The sequence below is a fragment of the Myotis davidii genome, unplaced genomic scaffold (genome assembly GCF_000327345.1).
Source record: "Myotis davidii unplaced genomic scaffold, ASM32734v1 scaffold53, whole genome shotgun sequence".
Lineage (NCBI taxonomy): Eukaryota > Metazoa > Chordata > Mammalia > Chiroptera > Vespertilionidae > Myotis > Myotis davidii.
In genome coordinates, this window is record NW_006286140.1 from 460,517 (window position 1) to 466,115 (window position 5,599).

The 5,599-nt window shown below is 41.7% G+C and overlaps 1 protein-coding gene and 1 pseudogene across 1 annotated transcript in view; one reads left to right on the forward strand and one right to left on the reverse strand.

Moving 5' to 3' along the window:
• DCDC2 (doublecortin domain containing 2) overlaps positions 1 to 5,599 on the forward strand; it is a 246,346-nt gene that overhangs the window by 167,650 nt on the left and 73,097 nt on the right. The window lies entirely within an intron of this gene.
• Positions 3,868 to 5,599, reverse strand: part of LOC102771610 — a 33,946-nt pseudogene continuing 32,214 nt past the window's right edge.

Genomic DNA, 5,599 nt, shown 5'->3' on the forward strand with positions numbered 1-5,599 from the left:
TTACGTCCACATGGGGGCGGCCATCTTGTGTGTTGGAGTGATGGTCAATTTGCATGTTACTCTTTTATTAGATATGATCACACAGTTATTGAGGAAGATAGCTGAATTTCTACACAGCTCACTCTGTGGTCCAAACTGGCCTTCTTAAAACAATTGTTTTTCATGTTTGATAATGATATGTAATCACTTATTTGTGTTGAAGAGAGTCCAGCATATGTTTGTGAGTAACTGAATGAACTTTTATTTAGGAAGTTTGGAGCATTCTCCTTTTTCTTTTTCAGAGTCTCTTTATGACTCTGGTCCCCACAGGACTCGGCCCTCTTTGAAATGCCCTCGTGCATATCCATCTGTAGTGTACCCATCTTTAGGAATCTGGGGCCTCAAACCATCTCTGGTTCCTTCCCCTCCCCAATAAAATGACATGTTGAAAAGACTACAATAAGCTCAGCTACATCAAGTTACAAATAATAATGTCTTATTGTTTGGCTCTTCCAAGAGTTATGTGCATTTATTAGGTTAATTAGTGGAATTCCAGCCAATAGACACTGTTTTTGTGTGTGTTTATTTTAGGATTCTTCAAAATATAACAGTAGTTGACCCCCTTTATGTATATTAACACTAGCCTGAGCCTCAATAAGCTGTTTTACAGGATGTTTTAATTTTGGGGAGGGTTACCCCTTTTTCTATGGGTATACACTTGTGATTTCATAATCAAAATTAGTGAGAAAATGGGGCTCATTTCATAACAGTTGCTTTTTTGTTGTTGTTGTTAATCCTCACCTGAGGATATTTTTCCATTGGATTTTAGGGAGAGTGGAAGAGAGAGGGAAAGACAGAGAGAAACATTGATGTGAGAGAAACACATCTATCAGTTGCCTCCTGCATGAGCCCTGACCAGGGCCTGGGCCAGGGAGGAGCCTGCAAACAAAGTACATGCCCTTGACCAGAATCAAAACTGGGACCCTTTGGTCAACAGGCAGAAGCTCTATTCACTGAGCAAAATTGGCTAGGGCTCATAACAGTTCCTCTTCACTTCAGTATATATGCTTCATGAAGCAAAGCCAGAGAAAGCATATATATGGATATAGGAAAGACAGTTAAAAACAAAAACAAAAAACTGGTTTTCTCCCACTTGCCAAGACTCATTGTCATTATCTAAGACAGATCTGATAAACAGGTTCATTAAACAGAATGCCTATAAGATGGCATTGATTTGAATGGGTTAGAGAATTTATTCATTTTTTTTTGACATTTCACCACTAAAAATGTAGTGATTTGGAATAATAAAAATTTTTAAAGAACTACAAATAATAAATACTTGGAGAGTAAACAGTATATCATTTCATGACATATAATTATTTTATGGAAAAATATTCAACTTGCTTTCTTTGAATTTGGCTAGATGGAGTTTGAGCTCATGATTTTTATTGTTTTGTCTATTGTATTCTGGTAATTTCCTTAGATCTATCTTACAGATCACTAATACTCTCTTCAGTTGGGACAATCTGTATAATCTATTTGATATTTAATCTGTCCATTGAGTTTTAAATTTTAGTGACATTGTTTTTTATTGCTATAAATTCTATTTGACCCCTTTCCAAATCTTCCAGTTTTTGTTTATATTGATATTTTCTTTCAGCATTGCTTCTATTCTCTTTTTATTTCACTAATCATTTTAATGTACTTTTATTTTTAATTTTATTGAGTTAATATTGGTTTATAAAATGATATAAGTTTCAGGTGTACATCATAATTCAACATCTGTACATCATGCTCACCACCAGATGTCTAGTTTCTATCTATTGCCATTCCTTCTACATCTCAACAACAACAACAAAACAACCAGATTAAAAAATAGGCAAAGGATTTGAATAGATATTTTTTCAAAGAAGACCTCTCTCCAAAGACAGAGAACAGGCACCTGAAAAGATCTTTAGCATCACTGATTGTTAGGGAAATGCAAGTGGAAACCACAATCAGAACTCACCTACTGCTGTTAGCATGGCTGTCACCCAACAGGCAAGAGCTAAGTGTTTGGGAGGATGTGAAGAAAAGGGAACTCTGGTGCACTGTTGGTGAGAATGCAAATTAATGCACTTTTAAATCGCCTTTTTAAAAATTGTTTTATTATCTCCTGCACTTGGGGGTGCTAATTCTCTATTTTGCCTATTGACTCTCCCCCATGGTGGTTAGTTTCTGCACTATATTTGTAAGTTTCCATGGTGAACTAATATTCACAGTGCCCTTTCTTTTCAGCTTAACCATGACTAAAACTTCTGCATTCACACTGTGTGATTTTGTGCGTTTGTAGCAGGAGAGAACCTGGGTCACCTCGGTCCCTTGTGTTACTTTAAGTTTCAGTTGCATGAGTTTGCACTGAGGGATTCCGTTGGGGTGTGGGACATGGAGCACCGGCAAGGACTCACAGGAGCTGGGGAAGAGTACAGGAGCATCGTTCTGCCGCGTGGGGAATGGAGAGTAAAAAAAAGAGGAGAGTGCACAGAAGGGAGATGGGGAGGCTGGGGAGACGAGCTTCATACTCTTACAGAGGGCAACACTGTCCTCACCTTCCAGATGCAGAATTCATGGTTCTCATTGAACACAGTGACATTTACTCAGCCAGATCAAGCGAAGGAAAGAGTCTTGGGCATCAGAGGCAGCCGTGTGATGAAAGGTCAATTTCTACTCATCACATGTAATTTTTCAGTGGGTGAGTTTTCTGCCCTTTACCCACCTCTCCTGATTCATTTTTAAACCAACCTCACACACTCTGTTTTAAGAGAAGTCGTTTGATTGGGAGTCTTGATTTCAAGTAATTGTGTACTTACTAGTTTTTTCATCTGGACTGTTAGAAGCAAACTCAGGAGGTCACCATTTCTGAATTTTCTTTAAGAAACATTAGAAACAGAAGCAGATTTCGATTGTAGCAGTAATATGTTGATTAGAAGGTGAGTTCTCTTTAGTAGGAGGCTGCAATAATAACCATTGTTAATGTTCATTGTAGGTGTAGGTTCTGAAAAGAAAAACAGGCGTTGCAATTGGAAGTAAAAATTAACTCAAATTATAAAACAGGAGGTGAGGACATACCGAGTTTTATCTCTGGACTCTTGTTTGCCTGTCTTTCCCGAGCTCTCTTCACTGCCCACTCACTCCCTCCACTCCCATCCCTGTGTTTTTTGGGTTGCTTCTGTTTGTCTGACCCTGCAGGCCAGAACTGGACTTACTACAGAAGCTGGGGTCCTGCTGTGTAGGGTCTCCAATGCATGGTGGCACAGTCACGGATCAGTGACAGCTTGGTTCCCCTATGGTCACAGGCCATGCCTGGGCCTTCCTTCCAAAGGAGCCCCTCAGCCCCTTTATTAGCCTCACCAATGAGGAAACTGAGGCACAGGTAGGTTTGGTAACTTGCCCAGAATCACGCAGCTAGCTGGTGGAAGAACATGGGTGAAGCATGGTCTGCTTGACTCTCTAAAGGGCACAGCTTCATGCGAGGCCTGGTGTTGGTCCCATCTGTGGGCGACACTCTGTTGCCCTGCAGGTGAGGAGCTTCCGGCACTGTTCCCTCTTCCCCTCTCTCCAGACCAGGGACTCAGAAGCCCAGGGTTTCAGCCTCCCTCGCCACTTTGATCCTCATCTGTTATTTTTGTGTGTTTTTTAAGCATAAAGAAAGATATTTATTTACTAACCAGAAGGTTGAGCCTAATTAAACCAACACTCAGAAATAGTTGCATGCAAAATGTTCATGATAAAGAGAACTAAACATAATAATGAAAAAAACAACAACAAAAAACATGAAGAGAGATTTATTTGCTCATTGAGCTTGTTCATTCTCATAGCTAGTTCCTGTCCAGGAGGAGGGTGGAATTTTTACTCTACTGTTTCATAGATCTGAGTACAGGTGACATTGCTCATGACGTGTTCCTGCTCTAACTTCCCTTCCCACCTCCCAGTCTTCTTGAAATGGTGGTTACGGTGCTTCCCTTCCCCTCCCATTCCTGATGCTGAACCTATGCGCTGTTTCAAGGCTGCAGGCAGCCTGAGTTTTTCTGCCATCAGCTGTATCTCTTCAAACTTCGCTCCCAGGTTAAGCAGGAACTGCCTTGTTTCCAATGTGCTCTCAGTTTTTACGGTGAGGCTTTGGCCTTCAGAAGGGGTGACAGTCTGGCGTGGCCATGGCTCCCATTTTCCGCAGAGCCATTCCTGTGCCTAGTGCCTTCATGGGCTCCTCCAGGCCTTTGCTGTCCACGAAGCGCCACCTTCCCTCCAGCTGCTGAATGAGGCCCGTGGTGGGTGCGGGAAGTATGCGGGTGACCTGTATCGAGCTGGGTGGGGGTAGTGCCAGGAGCCTGGCGGGGTCTCCATTCTGTTTTTAATCAGCGAGAGGTTTATCTTGTTCTGAGTCTGGCTCTGTCTTTTCAGATTTTCTCGTCTGTTTTCTTTCTCGTTGCTATGGAGGCTCATTGCTATGTGTTTGGACAGAGGAGATGCCTCAGACGATAGGCTCCTAGGCTGTCTTGACTGGAAGTGTCCAGTGCCTTCTCAATGGAATATATTCATTCATACACACATTCTCTCATTCATTCATTCATTCATTCATTCATTCATTCATTCATTCAGCATTTATGGACCACCTGCCCCTGTCAGGCTCTGTGCTGGGTGGACAGAGTGCAGAGTCTGTCCTCAGGCAGCTCAGGGTCTTCTGTGAGGAATGAGGCGTCGCTTCTGTGCGGTGGTCAGTGCTGTAGCAGAGGCTCGGCTCTGCCTGGGGGTGGGTGAAGCAGGGAAAGGTTGGGGGAGACTCTGGAGCTGAGGCTGAAATCAAGGGAAATAAACCCTCTCCAACAGAGGAAAGATGCTCCAGCGGGAGGACCAGCATGTACACTGGCTCGGAGGCCTGGGGAATAGTGAACAAGGCTAGGGACGAGGGGGGATGACAGGACACCACACATGGAACTTGAAAGGCCTGGGACTAAGGAGTCAGGTTTTATTTTATGGATGCTATGGATGCCACTCAATAACAGACTATTAATTTGATATTTGGGTCACTTCTTTTTATGAGAAAATTGTATTTTCCATTTGTTAAGTCCATAAAATATGAAGTACACTCATATAGCCCACTGTCCTTCAGGAATAAGGCATTAAAACACAGTCAGAGAGTAAACAGTCCCAGGTGTGAAGAATTTGGGAGAGGGTGGCCTATTTAAATAAGCTCTTTGGAAATTACTGTCCGAGTACTTTGTACGTCTTTGAAAACACGGCCAAAAGATATATAAGTATTCTCCCAAGTGAACTTTTCATGAAAATGGAAAAATTGTCTTTGGTTTTATTTGCTCTAGAGTTTTTGTAGTTAGGAATATTTTAGAAATTACTTTAAAATTCCAAATGATATATATATTTCAAAAATGTGGTCCACTGCCTATTTTTATTTCAGATCTTTTAATTTTGATTTCTTTTTTTTCCTTTTTTTATTATTATTAAGGTATTACAAATGTGTCCTTAGCCCCCCCATTAACCCCCAACCTCCCCCCCCACACACACACTCATGCTCCCATCCCCCTGTTGTCCTTGTCCCTTGGTTTGGATTATATCCATATTTACA